Source organism: Schistocerca americana, chromosome X (assembly GCF_021461395.2).
Source record: "Schistocerca americana isolate TAMUIC-IGC-003095 chromosome X, iqSchAmer2.1, whole genome shotgun sequence".
In the NCBI taxonomy this organism is placed as follows: Eukaryota; Metazoa; Arthropoda; class Insecta; order Orthoptera; family Acrididae; genus Schistocerca; species Schistocerca americana.
The window spans coordinates 428,428,560-428,443,800 of NC_060130.1; the positions used below are offsets into that span (position 1 = coordinate 428,428,560).

The 15,241-nt window shown below is 40.7% G+C and overlaps 1 protein-coding gene across 7 annotated transcripts in view; it reads left to right on the forward strand.

Annotated features, from left to right (window-relative positions):
* Positions 1-15,241, forward strand: part of LOC124555569 (Bardet-Biedl syndrome 2 protein homolog) — a 180,522-nt gene that overhangs the window by 29,308 nt on the left and 135,973 nt on the right. Inside the window, exon 3 of one of the 7 annotated variants that reach the window (XM_047129529.1) lies at positions 3,865-4,149. The exons of the other annotated variants lie outside the window; for them this stretch is intronic. The gene's annotated coding sequence lies outside the window, so the exon portion shown is untranslated. The remainder of the gene's footprint in view (positions 1-3,864; positions 4,150-15,241) is intronic. 7 annotated transcript variants of the gene reach the window in all.

The following is a 15,241-nucleotide window of genomic DNA, read 5'->3' on the forward strand; positions in this document are numbered from 1 at the left end:
ACCAAAGAAAGAATGCGAGGGAAGAGAGAGAAATTTTACAGACTTTCTACCATATGTGGAAAAAGATTGTTTAAAAATTGCCAGAATACTGAAGCAGCATAAAGTAGGTATGATCCTCCACCCACCGGCCAGGATGCCAGCTCTTTTGGGATGTCCTTTTACAGAAGACAGATGTTTATGAAATTTCTTGTCAGTATGATAAAAGTTACATAGGAGAAATAATGCGTACTGTACAAGAATGGTGCATTGAACACCAGACACTCACCCACCTTCTGTGGACCAATAAATTTGTAGTGTTTGAACCTTAAGTTTCCTCTGGTAATTTCATAGACTATTGGAAAGCCAAGATACTGGCTAATGCCTCATCCTATTCTGATCTAGTGTGGAAATACAATTAACAGACAACTTGCTCAACTGAGATGAGGGTTTCCAGCTCAACAATTCATGGAAATCAGTAATTCATGTCTGTGCTCTCTCAGAAGAATTATTGTTCTGAGTCCATGCTCTGGCATTCAAATGCATGCCATCAATTCCAATAATTAACCACATAGTTCATAAGTGCTGTGGATTTGCCTACTCGGCACTTGTTAGATAGTATTCTTAGACAGATAAAATCCTATCTGTCACTGACACTCTTGTGCCAACTTCCTTATTTCTGGCATGCTCACATTTAAACCACAGATATTAATGTGTCAAGTGGTTTTGATTCAGTCTCTGACTCACCATGGAGATGGCTGTATGATTATCAACCAAATTATCAGAAGAAATATTGCTGTCCTCGATTCACATCTGAAACTTGATGGATTAACACATCTGGGGACATCACCAAACAGTAACAGATCAGTCTGCAGTCCATACCCAGTCTTTGTGTTGAAGCTGGGGAGCCACTGATTACCTTCTTGTGACATCTCCTCGTAGTGCATCAAGCGTGCGGGTTCTTTACAGTTCCATAATTATCAGTGTACCTCATCATTGTTCATCCTGGTACGGATTTTTTTCTTTTTCTTTTTTCATTAAGTCTGGGTTTATTTAGGAACTGTGCAGAATGTGACACAGTGGCAACTGGTGTGGAGAAGACACCAATGCTAACCCATGGTTGGAGCCAACTGCTACCCTGGTTACTAAATAAACCTGAAATTACTGATATGTGGGAGTGTTGCTACTCCTGGACAGTTCTTTAACTCTACCATTTATGAAATTTTAACTCATTCAGATACTTTGTTTATATGATTATTTTCCTATGATTGTGTGGAAAATGTTGGCATTTCCTTATCCATCCTCTCAGTTAAAATAAAATTCTGCTGTAATTTTCTAGATGATCTGTTAGGCATAACTGTATTCTGCATATGTTGCATATTTTGCAAAGAAATTTTAATATTTCTTCAATAGACATCAATTTGTAACAGCAGTAAATTGATTTTGGAAAGTTCCTTGTCTGTACATGGCTCATTAATTAGTTAAACCAGCAAAATTTGACTGTATCTTTCAGTTATGGAAATTGAAATTACTAATTTTCCATATTCTTCAGTTGTGTGCCCTATGGGAACAAAAATTATGCATCGAACTCCAGTTAGAAATTTTGATTTGTTTCACTGTTTTTTGCTTGTAATTCATGATTAATGTTTAGTTGCTAGTCAGGTGGTTACATTGTAAATTAAATTGTCTACCTATCTCGTTGCACAACTATTACAGATAGTTTGTGGATTTCAATCAGGTGGTGGTTGTATCTTCCACAACTTGCTTGCTTATCATATTTGTGTATTGTCAGAAAGAGGCATTGGAATGAAACATTGGTATTCTTGCATGATTTAACTCTTTACAGCATATATGTTACTGACATATTTGTCCTTGTGATTATTTGAGACAAATGTCATAGGTCATAGGAACAGTCAGCGTATGCTGTTGTATTCATCACTCATACAGCCTGCTTTATTAGCGTAGCAAAGCTACACTGTAGTGAAGACTTAAAAGTTCCATTTATACATCCACATCTACATCTACATTTATACTCCCCAAGCCACCCAACGGTGTGTGGCGGAGGGCACTTTACGTGCCACTGTCATTACCTCCCTTTTCTGTTCCTGCTTTGTAAATGCCAAAGACCTCCAATAGATTCACTGATAGTTTTTGTGACTGACCAGTCATTTGACGTAACAATTTATTGTTTCTTGTGTGTCCCTCTGAAACCTCCCTGATTTCAAGGACCCAGGAGAGAAAAACCACAGTAGAAATGACAATGAAAAATGTACCACATTGTAGAGCATCTCACAGAATTTATATTCCTGCATCAGAAGTGCCAAGTATCATCACCAGAGTGCAGCATGGTTGCTGGAAGTGAAAATGGCGACTCCACAGCAGCGCGCACAAGCAGTAGTGTGGTTTGCAGAAACAAAATCGCCGATTACTGTGCAAAGAAATTATCGTCATGTGTATGAATGTGATCCACCTGATGTGCAAACAATTAAGGAATGACATAGGAAGTTTCCGGCAACAGGAAGTGTTCTGCAACATTCTGGCGGTGCACATTACGGAGTTTGAGAAGAGACAGTGGAGGACATCAGACAAACGTTTCTCAGAAGCCCACATAAGTCAATTCGTCAAGCATCTAGGCAACTTGATGTACCTCGATCAACATTGCATCGTATAGTTCACCAGCGTCTTCGTATGTGTGCTTACAAAGTGCAAATTCTGCAACATCTGACGCCGAACGACAAACCATGTTGACAACAATTTGCTGCGGATATGCTGCAGCATATTAATATGTATGCGAGCTTCCTGGAAAGATGTTTATTCTCAGATGAGGCAACCTTTTATCTATCAGGATGGGTCAATAGGCATAATGTCCAGATTTGGGGTTCACAAAATCTGCACATTGTCATTCAACATGTTCGTGAGAGCCCTAAATTAAACATCTGGTGTGGGCTAATGCACGACAGGATTGTTGGACTGTTCTTCTCTGTGGAACAAACAGTGAATGGGTCAGTGTATCTGGACATGTTGGAGCAGTTTGTGTTCCCTCAGATACAAGACTTGCAACCCAACATCATTTTTCAACAAGCTGTAACTCCGTTGCATTGGTCAACAGATGTTTGCAAGTTCCTGGATAGGAAATTTCCCAATTGTTGGATCAGACGTGGAGGACCCATTGCCTGGCCACCACGTTCACCCGACACCGACATTACGCCGCTTGATTTCTTCATGTGGGGATTCGTGCCGAACCATGTGTATGCGACCAAAGTAGACGATATTCCTACATTGCGACATCGTATCACTAATGCGATTGCAACAATAACAGAGGAAATGTTGCAAAGAACTTGGCAAGAAATTGAATACAGACTCGATATTCTTCTTGCCACAAATGGTTCACATGTAGAGGTGCATTTATGATAAATAAATAAATTCTTTGAGATGCTCTACAATGTGGTGCAGTTTTCATTGTCGTATCTACTGTGGTTTTTTCTTTCCCTGGGTATTTGAAATCTGGGAGGTTTGAGTGGGACACCCTGTACATGGCATATTTGATAATTTTTAATGACAAAGGAAGTCTAGAGCTTAATCGAGTTTTGATATCTACAACATTAGAAATGACTTCTGTGGCTTGGGGTTTATTCATATGACTTTCTTTCTGTAGCATACAGCAAAAATCTGATTTACAAAAGATTGATAGTTGTTAGCTAATTCTGTGTTCCATAGTTCATGTGCATGATTTCTGTTGAAATGATACAGCAAAGTCATTTAAGAGATACATAAACATAACAAAAATCAATCTTTTAGTCTCAGAGTCTTATATCTTTGCTACCAATAGACCAAGACACATTGATGGCAGAGATCATGTACATTATAAATTTTATGATTCTGCTGCAGGTGATGATAACTACACAACCTGGCCCCCAACCACACAGATCAACCACCAGTAGACCTATGAAGATAGCAATATAAGAAACTGTAGAGCAGTTCGAAGTCAGTTTCTCTTCAGACTGGCAGCTGAACCTGTTCATCGGCTGTACTATGCCATCATATTATCACTACCTCTGCTGCTCAACTATGTTCACAGTAACACTCCACTTTGTTGGACTCTGCTGAATTCATCATCTCGCCCCGCTATACTGGCCATGGGGCTTTGATTCTGCCAGCAGTATTTGACTATAGGTGATTAACACAGAAATTTTTCCTAGAGATATCTGAGCCTACCATGTCCTCTTTCATAAGGAACATGCTGAACTTGTTCATGACATCAAGTGTTGTTGATTGAATTTTGGAAGTTATTGTATCATTTACTTCTACTTCACTTATTTTTCTTGTGGAGTTTAATTTTTCACAGATACGTGGATCCGGTGATGTAAATTGTATCAATTCTTTGATAGCCAGTAAATACTGTAACCATAAAAGTATTTATTTGCTGTGGTTACAGCAAATGATGATAAGGTATTAGTCTCATCTGTGCAAGACAGCTGCAATATCAGTGACCATTAACATTATGAATGCAGAGCAGCATCTAGTTGTAGACAGTTTGTATGGACAAGATTATATGTCAAAGATAGAGGCAGCATTTCTTAATATCACTGAACAGCAACAAAAACAACTGCAGCTACAGGTAAAACAGGAACAGGATGATCTGTACTTTCAGTGCATTCACTTTGCTCAGGGCAGGGTATCGATGTGGAGGCTGTCTGTCTGGCCTCGCCCATTCACTCTGTGAGTGGGAAGGTGGGCACTCCTTCAACAGGGTCTTAGCAGGCACACAGAAATTTAAATGACAGGTGCATTATGGATCTCCTGAGGGAAATAATGTCCAGGACTGGAAAGAAGTCCAGTGTGCACTCGTTGTATCTGCCTGGGAGGGGGGATGAACGCAAGTTAATTATTGGATGTTTTTATGAGCCATGAAACTTTTAGACTCATTCAAATAAAGTCTGTGCTCATGGACCTGGAAATACCCAAAGCATGCAGTATAAGTTGGAGGTGACTTTCATCTGCAGAGTGTAGATTGAGACAGCTATGTACTCCTTGCAGGTGGTATGGACAGACTGTCTTATGAAGTAGTTGTGAAAATATTCTCCAGAAACTGTCCTGAGCAGCTAGTTCAGTGACCCACAAGCCATGGAAACATTGTAGACCTTGTAGCTACAAAAAGGCTTGATGTTATCAACAATGTCAGTATAGAGATACAGATTAGTGATCATGATATCAAAGCGACCATGGCTACCAAAGTTAAGTCCATCAAAAAGGCTAGGAGAGTTATTGTGCTGGAAATATTAGGTAAGCTGTTGTTTGCTTCCCACTTAAACAGTGAATGGACATCATTTAATTCCAATATAATGGGTGTAGAGGAATTATGGGCAAAGTTTAAACTGAATATAAATCGCACTCTGGAGAAGTATGTACCAAGTAAGTGGATTCAGGATGGAAAAGTCGAACCATGGTTTAACAACAAAATTTGTGAAATGGTGAGAAAATATAGATTTTTGTACTGCCAGTTCAAATAATAATGCAGAAATGTTGACAGCTGTAAATTATTAGAAATTCATGGATCTGTAAAAAGGTTGATGTGCAAAGCATACAACAACTTCAGTTGTCATAGTTTGGTGAAAGATCTTGCAAGAACCCAAGAAAATTCTTGTCCTACATACATTCACTAAGCAGATCAAAGGCTTCTGTATAGTCATTCATTGATCAGTCTGTTGTGGCAATATAAGATGGCAAAAGGAAAGCCGGTTTTAAATTTCATTTGAGGAGGAGGATCGTACAAGCATACAGTCATTTCACTGTTACACAGACTCCCGTATGGAGGACATTGTAATAGGTACCACTGGTGTAGTGAAGTAGCTGAAAGAGTTGAAAAAAAATGTCCCCAATTTGGTTTTACAAAGAGTATTCTGGGGTATTGCTCTGTCTCTTAGTTTGCATTTACTGGAATCTCTCAGCCAGCAGAAAGTTTCCAAGCAACTGGAAAAAAGTGCAGGTGACTAAGGGTAAAAGAACAGACCAGCAAAATTACAAATCAATATCCTTAGCATTGGTTTGCTGCAGAAGTCTTGTATATATTCTCAGTTTCAATATAATCAATTTCCTTGAAATCAAAAAGCTTATGCCCCAAAATCAGTATAGTTTTCGCTTGTGCGAAACTCAGCTTGCCGTTTTTTCACATGATACCCTGCAAGTTGTGGATGAAGGGCAGCAGACAGATTTCATATTAGTAGATTTCCGAAAAGCATCTGACACAGTGCCGCACTGCAGACTGTTAATGAAGGTATGAACATATGGAATAGGTTCCCAGATATGTGAGTGGCTCGAAGACTTTGTAAGTAATATGACCCAATACATTGTCCTCAGTGATGAATGTTCATCAGAGTCAGGGTGTTGTCAGGAGTGCCCCAGAGGGGTGTGTGTGTGTGTGTGTGTGTGTGTGTGTGTGTGTGAGATATGGCAGACAGGGTGAGCAACGATCTGCAGCTGTTTACTGGAAGTTGTCATCATTGAGTTACTGTAGGAGGATACAAAATGACTTGGACAAAATTTCTAGTTTATGTGATGAATGACAGCTAGCTCAAATTATAGAAAAATGTAAGTTAATGCAGACGAGTAGGAAAAACAAACCTGTAATGTTTGAATACAGCATCAGTAGTGTGCTGCTTGACATAGTCACATCAGTTAAATATCTTGCTTAACATTACAAGGCAATATGAAATGGAACATGCATGTAAGGCTTTTAGTAGGGAAGGCAAATGGTCAACTTCGGTTTATTGGGAGCATCAAGAATTGTAGGAAAGTGTAGCTCATTTATAAAGGAGACTGCATACAGAACACTAATGTGATACATTATTGAGTACTGCTTGAATGGTCGGGATCCCCATGAGATCATATTAAAGCGAGAGATCAAAGCAATTCAGAGGTGTGATGGTAGAGTTTTTACCAGTAAGTTCGATCAGTGAGTATTAGAGAGGTGTGTCATGAACTCAAATGGGAAACCCTGGAGGGAAGAAGACTTTCTTTTCATGAAACAGTGCTTGTTAGTCATTGAACTAGCTGCTCAAGACAGTTTTTGGGGAATATTTTCAGAATTACTTCATAAGACGGTCTGTCTGTACCATCTGGGCAACACTACAGTGAAAATTTAGAAAAACGGCATTTGAAGCTGACTGCAGAACAATTCAGCTGCCACCAACGTAAGATTCTGCTGCCACCAATTTACATTTCATATAAGTACCACAAAGATGAGATAAAAGATGTTAGAGCTGGTATGGAGACACATAGGCAGTCGTTTTTGTCTCACAGTATTTGTCAGTGGAGCATGAAAGGAAATGACAAGTAGTGGTACAAGGTGCGCTCTGCTATGCACCATACCGTGGCTTGTGCAGTGTGATTGTCAATGTAGATACAGTAACAGCAACTTAGGGAACAGCTATTGTCTTGCTCAGAGACGGCCCCACCCGCAGACGACACTGACCTCATTCTGTGTGTTCAACAGCAACTGCAAGGAAAGGAGTTATATGCAGTACAAATTTGTCGTCACTTTACTGATGCTGCTTGTGACCTGGGCTATTTTCTAAAATAGTGTGGACTGGAAATTTTTCACATGATACAGGTGGTCTCCCAGCAGAAAACTGCTGCTTTCACCAGAGGCAAACTCATGGATTAACTAGCCCAATACTTTGACAGTAGAATGCATGTTGTATCAGAACAACTGTGTGTATTTCATCGTCCTAAACAACTGGGACAGACATGTTTACAATGGGCTAGCAGATTCCATGGCATTAGTCACACTGTAAATTTACTTGCACATAAGAAAGTTGTGCCAAATCTTATGCATACAGTCAAATATGAAATAGATTGGTTCAAGATACACCTGACCATTAAATCTGGGTCACTGACCTCTAGTTATCAGATCCCAATGTGGAGGAAGTCTCAACCATTGCACGGTCATCTGAAAGAACACAAACATCCTAGTGTCCAAAGTCACTTCTGACAGGTGTCGCCTTTACACAATTCAACCACAGCTGTCCTCTTATCCGCCAAGGGCCAATCCATCTCACCGGCATCAAAGGAGCTTCCCTCATGACCAGAGTGCCTATGCTGCTGCAGCCATGACACCTGGCCCCAACATAGAGCCGTTTGTTTTGAAATGCTTGCAATCAGACAGGCCACATTGTGGCTTTCTGTCACAGCACCAAGATACGGTCTGCAAGGCCACTACCACTAGTGTCTGTAAGTCCGTATTTGTACAAGATGGTTGAGGGACTTCGGCTGTTCAGTACAAAATGTAAAATTAAAAACACTTTCAGCTGTCTACATTCAAAATATAGGTGGCTGAAGGTGTTTTTAATTTCACGTTTTATATTTTATGTTAACATCTTGCACAGTGCAGGACTGGTGCCACGATGGATGTAAAAGGGCACACCTCCACATTGTTGACCACCAGGTACTGTTTCAATTTAATACTGGTGCTACAGCAATATTGTCCATGCAGATGTACTGACAGTTGAGCTCTGCTCCTCTCCTGCCCTGTACCACACCTATGTTTCAGTATGACCAAGCACCAATTCCAGTTTTAGGCATATGGTAGGCCATAGCAAATACAAATTTGTTATCCTCTATCCTCGATATGCAGTAATCGGCCATAATGATGTCCCAAAGATATTCGGCATACGCTCTTGTACTGCATGCCATTTCATGATTATGGACTTTGTTCTGTTCATGTGGTATCAGTAGTTGTTCATTTCCAAGACATCAGCAACATGTGTAATAACTTACCCTCCCTGTTTCATCAAGATTTAGGATGTGCAAAAGGGTCTTCAGCACATTTAATTTTCTGTGCCCACAACATTTCACCATTTGCGTGTGTTCATCCTATAACTTGTGCAGTCAGGGAGTCTGTATAGAAAGAACTTGATCACCTCATGCATTTGCATTCTGTACCAAATTCTACCTCTGTGGAACATACTTCTAGTTTCCCCTAGATGCAGTCTGAAACACTCATAGTCATCAATAGACCGTATGGGTTACACTGAAACCATTGGCAGCTGTTTGGTATAGTGAGGGCCCCCAGCAATATTTTTAAGGTTCCTGGAACAATTATTGCAGGAAATTGTCCTTTGATTGGATGGTGTCAGTAACTGGAACCAGTAAAGAAGATTATTTATGAAATCTCCAACAGTTTTTAGCATTGCTGTAGCAAACAAATCTCTCTTGTATCCCAGAAAAGCACTCATGTGTCCAGAAAATAATGTCACTAAGTCCATAAAAACTAATTAATGATCAGAAGGGTACAGTGCATCAAAATCCTTCAAAGTAGGACCCTCCTGCATCAATAAATTTTTGCCAGGGAGATTTGAAAATGTTGTAGACATGCTGGAAGATTCAGGTTGGAATATCTTTTAGAGGACTCATACCAGCAGCTTTCATGTTGTTGATGGTCTTGAAATGATGTTCAGTCAAGCACGTCTTGAATCAGGGAAACAAAAAGCATCCAAAGAGAGGTTGGTACTGTAAGGGGGCTGTATCGGTATACCATGTTGATATTTAGCAGATAATTCCTCACCAAGAAAGCAGTGTGGCTGAGTGCATTGTCTTGGAGGCGTCTTCATCACAGGGACATACTCTGAAATCCAGGACTGATCTCCCATTACAACATTTTCCAGAAAAGTCATTTCTTTGGTTGAACTTGTGGTAAACAATCTAAATTTTTGAGACCAGTTTTGCACACAGTTTCTTGAAATGCGATTGTTGAGTTACAGTCCCATGGAAAATGATTTTGGTTATATTCAGAATCTGAGTTATCAGATGAACATTTATCGTATGGTCATGTTCAAAAGTTCACACACAAGAGTCACACTATTATCATCTTTAATTGTTGTGCACAGAATTTGACTGCGCACCTTTGTTTAAGTGAACGTTGAATTGCAGCTGGAACCAGACCACCCAACAGATTTTCACGTAGGGGGCACATCCCAGTTCACCAGGAGCCCAATAAAGGAAACAGGGGTTGGTCACACTGGGAAGCACACCTTACCCCCCCTCCCCTGGTCCCTCGAACTAGTCCAGGTGGGTAGACCATGCTCTGACTAATAATAGTGTGTCAGCTTAAAGATGATGATGATGATGTTGCTTTTCAGACAAACCTTGTATTAGGGAAAAGACAGAGTGAGATCAACAAAATGCCTATGAACCATACAGAAACTGTGTGAACCAAGCAGTCTAAAAGATAAAATAAATTATTATAGATGGATCATTTCCAGTGCTGCCATAATACCTGTCCTGTGGAACATGTACTGGAAAACTGGCATGCCTTTTGAGTGGTCTTCCAAAAATGAACAACTGTTCTCTGCTCTCAAGTGCTGTTCAATGCAATCTGCATCTCTCACCCATTTTTCCGTGAGTGTACTCTCGTCCTGCCAACAGATGCCTCCCACTATGAGAGTGAAGCAGTATTGTCGCATTGCACAACCTATAGGTCTCAATGTCCAATCACATATTCATCTAAAATCTGTCACCTGCCCAAGAATTCTTGAAATTGAAATTTTTGCTTTGTCTATTATCTACGGCAACCAAAATTTCCAGGAGTATTGTCCAGTAGAGTATTTGAGTTGGCTACTAACCACAAGCCACTGCTGTCAATACTTGAACCTAACAGTTGCATTCCAGAACTTTTGCACAGCCTAACTCCTACAGTATTTGTTCCTGTTTCACAGTAATGGTAAGATCGCATATAGATCCACAGCTGTTGCAGGCAAAACATCTCTTGCCTCCTCACAGCCCTGTTGTCAAATAGACAGCCATCAGCACTTTGAACAGATCTTCTGCTGACAGTCTCTCAAATGGTAGATGTGCCAGATCAAGACTGACTTCTTGGCGTATTTCTGATTACACACGCAATGGTGGCCACCAGACTTTCAACCGAGAAAGCAGGTGTCCAGAAGAGTGTCTGTCTGCTACCAACTTAGTATGCCAAGAAATGCTACTGTTATTGGTAACCATATCTACATCTACATCCACATACATACTGTGGAAACCACCATAGGGTACATGGTAGAGGGTACTCTGTACCACTACTAGCCATTTCCTTTCCAGTTCCACACACAAATAGAGTTAGGGTAAAAACAACTGACTGTATGCCTCCATACAAGCCCTACTCTCTGTAATCTTATCTTTGTAGTTCTTACGCAAAATGTACGTTGATGGCAGTAGACTCATTCTGCAAGTGCCTCAAATGCTATTTCTCTAAATGTTCTCAATAGTGGCCCTTGAAGAGAGTGTCGCCTCCCCTCAAGTGATTCCCATTTGAGTTCCCGAAGCATCTCTGTAATACTTGTGTGTTGTTCAAACCTAGTAGTAACAAATCTAGCTGGTCACCTCTGAATTGCTTTGATATCTTCCTTTAATCTGATGTAGTGTGGATCCCAAACACTTGAACAGTACTCAACAGTGGGTCACACTAGTGTCCATATGCACTCTTCTGTACAGATGAACGACATGTTCCTAAAATTCCCCCAATAAACCAAAGTTGACCATTTGCCTTCCCTATTACAGTCCTTATGTGCTCATTCTACTTCATATTGCTTTGCAATGTTATGTCTAGATATTTAATTGACATGACTGTGTCACACAATGCACTACTAATGCTGTATTTGGACATTATGAGTTTGGTTTTCCTACTAATCCGCATTCACTTACATTTTTTGTACATTAGAGCTAGATGCAAGTCCTCACACCAACTAGAAATTTTGTCTAACTTATCTTGTAATTTCCTGCAATCACTCAACGCCAACTCCTTCCAGTTCACTACAGCATTATCAGCAAACAGCTGCATATTGATTCTCACCCTGTCAACCAGAACATTTATGTATATAGAAAATAACTGAGATCCTATCACACTTCCCTGGGGCATTCTGGATAATACCCCTATCTCTGATGAACACTCGCTGTCAAGGACAACATACTGGGTTCTGTTAAAGTCTTCCAGCCACTCACATATATGGGAACCTATTCCGTATGCTTGTACCTTTGTTAAAAGACAGCAGTGTGGCACTGTGTAAAGTGCAAAAGCAGAAGGCAACCAGGTTATTATCCTTGAAGATCTAAGATAAGAGAGGTTAGCATGTCTCCATCGACGGCATTGGGGCATATCCAGAGCCAAACATTATGCATATATATGAAGATGGTACCTGTTCTTTCAGACATGTCTGAAAGAACAGATACTGTCGGTGACCGTGCAGCTCTCTAGAATGAAATGATATTTAAATCAACCCCCTATGCTGCCAACAGGCACTGATGTACATCAACGGGGACAGTTGAAAATGTGTGCCCCGACCAGGACTCGAACCCGGGATCTCCTGCTTACACGGCAGACGCTCTATCCACCTGAGCCACAGAGGGCACAGAGGATAGTGCGACTGCAGGGATTTATCCCTTGCACGCTCCCCGTGAGACCCACATTCCCAACTTAATGTCCACACGCTACATTCGTAGTGCCACTGCCCATTACACTCATTACTCGCGGTAGACAATCTTACCGAGTCCCGTAAGAGTTTGGGCAATGCGTGTGCATCCGCACAGGAGGAGGTCAATGGCCAGTTAGCCTTAACTGTTGGAAGATGGTATCATCTTCATATAGTTAAGGCTAACAGCTATTGACCTCCTCCTGTGCAGATGCACACACATTGCCCGAACTCTTACAGGACTCGGTAAGATCGTCTACCGCGAGTAATGAGTGTAATGGGCAGTGGCACTACGAATGTAGTGTGTGGACATTAAGTTGGGAATGTGGGTCTCACAGGGAGCGTGTAAGGGATAAATCCCTGCAGTCTCACTATCCTCTGTGCCCTCGGTGACTCAGATGGATAGAGCGTCTGCCGTGTAATAAGCAGGAGATCCCGGGTTCGAGTCCTGGTCGGGGCACACATTTTCAACTGTCCCCGTTGATGTCTGTCAATGCCTGTTGGCAGCTTAGGGTCTTGATTTAATTATCATTTCAAATATTATGCATGCTGGTCAATATAGTGGCATGGTATAATGAAGATGGTTACATGGTCTGCATCATATCCCATCCAGCAGCACATCAGCAGTTTCATTCCTTGCTTCCACTACGGTTTCCTGGGACCACATCCACATAGACTTTGTGGGGCGTTTTTTGCAGAGTATGTGTAAAGGATGTCTGTTCACATGTCTCCTGTGCTGTACAAATGTCCTCCACCCTAGCAGAAGCCACCATTTCAGTGTTGGCCCATACATTTGCAAAAGAAGGCATCCGTACTTGTGCATCTACACACATGCTTCACAAGATACCGCAAACAGAGTGTGTCGGAGGGTACCTTGTTCCACTACTTGTCATTCCATTTTGTCTTACGCTCGCAAATGGAGCAAGGCAAAACATCTGTGTGCATGCCTCCACATGATCTGTAATTTCTCGTACATTGTATTCACAATCCTTAAGCAAGATGTATGTTGGTTGCAGGACAGTCATTTTGCAGTCAGTCACAGATACCAGCTGGCTAAACTTTCTCTGTAGGGTTTTGGGAAAAGAATGTCGTCTTCGCTCCAGGAACTCCAACTCCCATTTGAGTTCACAGAGCATTTCCGTAATACTCCTGTTGATCAAACCTACTTGTAACAAATCTGGCAGTATGCCTCTGAATTGCTTTGATATCTTCCTAAAATGGGACCTGATGGGGATCCCAAACACTTGAGTAACATTAAAGAATGGGTTGCACAAGTGGTCTGAATGCAGTCTCCTTTATATATGATATACACTTTTCTAGAGTTCTCCCAGTAAACCAAAGTTGACCATTTACCTTCCCTACAACCAAAGTTTCGTGCTCCCTTCATTTCACATTGCTTTGCAGGGTTACACCTAGATATTTAATTGACATGACTGTGTCAAGCAGCTTACCACTAATGCTATATGGGAATGTTCCAGGCTTTTTATCTATTCACCTGAGTTAGCTTACATTTTTGAACATTTAGAGCAAGCTGCCATTCATCACACGACAAATAGAAATTCTCTCTCTTTCTCATCTTGTATAAGCCTACAGTCACTCAATGAAGAAACTTTGCTATACACGACATTGCCATCAGCAAACAGTTGCAGATTGGTGCTTACCCTATCTGTCTGACTGTTTATGTATGCAGAGAACAAGAGCCATCACATGTTCATGTTAATAGAGAACAAGAGCCATCCTGTCACTTCCCTGGGGCACCCCTGACAATAACCTAGTTTGTGATGAACAGTCACCATCTAGTAGAACATGCTGGGTTCTGTTACTGAAACAGTCTTCAAGCCACTGACATATCTGGAAACCTAACCCATTATGCCTGGACCTTTATTGTCAGTGTGCAGTGGGGTACTGTGTTAAATGATTTTTGAAGATCTAGGAGTATGGAATATGTCTGTTACCTTTCATCTGTTGTTCACAGAATATCGTGTGAGAAAAAGGCAAGTTGAGTTTCACATGAGTGATACTTTGTGGGTGTAAGCTTTTCTGTCTCAAGGAAATGTGTTGTATTTGAAGTCAGATTATGCTCAAGATTTCTGCAGCAAATCAGTGTTAAGTATTTTGTTCTGTAATTCTGCATGTCTGATTCTTTACCTTTCTTATATATGAGAGACACATGCTTTTTTTCACTTGGGACTTTGCATTGGGTGAGAAAGTGGTCATAAATGGATGCTAAGGAAGAGGACTTCCTGTAAGACTGAACTAGAATTCCATCCGTACCTGGCAACTTACTTTTTTTTTCCACCAACTCTTTCCATTGCTTTTCAGTACCACAGAAGCCTATTTCTGTATCTTCCATAAAGGAGTCTGTGCAGAAGTCAAATAATGCTATGTCTGATTTTTTTTAATGGAGAATTTTTTAACTTCACCCTTCCTTTTGCTGTCTTACACTATCACAATAGAATGTTTGATGAGTGACTGAATAGAAGCTTTTGAGGTACTTAGTAATTTTACATAAGACCATAATTTTCTTGGGTTCTTGTCAAGATCGTCCACTAACATGTGATGGTGGAAGCTATTGTGTGCTTTGCTCATCAATCTTTTTACAGATGCACAAATTTCTAGTAGCTTACGGCTGTCAAAATTTCTGCATCCTTTTTTGACCCAACAGTACAAAAATTTATATTTTCTCAGCATTTTCCAATTTTGTTATTAAACCATGGTGGGTCTTTTCCATCCTTATTCCATTTATTGGAACACAGTTCTCGAGAGATGATTTACAATCAGTTTAAACTTTGCCAGTAATTCCTCTG